Source organism: Apteryx rowi, unplaced genomic scaffold (genome assembly GCF_003343035.1).
Source record: "Apteryx rowi isolate R43461 unplaced genomic scaffold, aptRow1 scaffold_119, whole genome shotgun sequence".
Taxonomy (NCBI): domain Eukaryota; kingdom Metazoa; phylum Chordata; class Aves; order Apterygiformes; family Apterygidae; genus Apteryx; species Apteryx rowi.
This window is the reverse complement of record NW_020447408.1, coordinates 1,585,579-1,586,676: the sequence shown is the minus strand read 5'-3', so window position 1 is coordinate 1,586,676 and position 1,098 is coordinate 1,585,579. Positions and strand designations below refer to the sequence as shown.

Sequence of the window (1,098 nt, the reverse complement as noted above, 5' to 3'; positions counted from 1 at the left end):
CACGTCCCTGCTCGCTGCACGCCTCGGCACACGCAACCGATGGCACGCACGTCCCTGCTCGCTGCATGCCGCTACAGAAGCGCCCAGCGGCACACGCTCCACCAGGGCACGCGCACCCCTGCTCACTGCGCCCCACGGCAAACGCGCCCCACGGCAGAGGCACTCGGGAGCAGGGCTCCTACTCACCCGTCAGTGTCTTGGAAGTTGACGTTGACTTTCTTTGCTGATCCGAGGAGCTCTGGGAGAGAGGGAAAGGGGAAAGTGCGTTAAGGAGGAGACAGATGCGGGACGGAGGGGCAGCKCCAGGATCCGCTGCCTTGTGCTCAGACACGTCCGGGACCCTCCTGCGGGTGCCGGCATGGCTCCCACCACCCCGCCTGGCGGGATGGAGGCAGCAGGGCTCGTCCTCTCCGACCACACGGGCTAACGTCCCGGTCTGCCAGCAAAAAGCCCACCCTGAGCAATGGCAGGGGCCGGACTCTGGGAGCAAGAGCGCGGCAGAGCGGCCGGGCCGGAGCAGGGCTGCAGGCGGTGGCGCCGTGGGCAGAGCGCTCCGCTGGGCTGCTCCGTCCCGCAAGCCCTGGGCACAGCTGCGCAGCAGCGGCTCCAGTGGCCGCAGGCACCAACGGCCTCGGGGGAAAAGGGGAGCAGGGGAGAAGGGGAAAAGGGAGGGGAAAGGGGAAGGAAAGCCCTCCTGCAACACGCCCCGAGGTAGTGCCGGGGCAGCGGCAGGGGCCAGGCACTGAGATGCTCAAAGCTCCCAGCTCTGTTCGGGACCAGCGCCCTGCTCACCCTGCCCGAGAGCCGGCCCCGAATAACGCCCCAAATAACGCCCTGCTCAGCCCCGGACGTGGCGTGGGGTTTCCCGACTCGGGTGGCCCATCAGCGATGGCGCTGGTTCCCACGCGTGGCCTGGGCTTGCTGCACTCGGCGATGAGGAACCCGAAGGGAAACGGGCTGGAAAAGGGAGAAGCAGCATCGCTGCTGCTGCTGCTGCAGCTGCCTGGGACGGTGGCTCGGCCGCGCTGCCACGCGCCTCGGCTGGGCTCGAGGCCGGAGCTGAGCCGGGGTGAATCCGGGCCCCGGGGCAGGCGGCAG

General features: G+C 69.2%; 1 protein-coding gene across 1 annotated transcript in view; it reads right to left on the bottom strand.

Moving 5' to 3' along the window:
* Positions 1–245, bottom strand: part of CASKIN1 (CASK interacting protein 1) — a 14,613-nt gene extending 14,368 nt beyond the window's left edge. The window contains exon 1 of the mRNA XM_026086053.1: positions 187–245. The gene's annotated coding sequence lies outside the window, so the exon portion shown is untranslated. The remainder of the gene's footprint in view (positions 1–186) is intronic.
* Between the last annotated feature and the right edge of the window lie 853 nt (positions 246–1,098).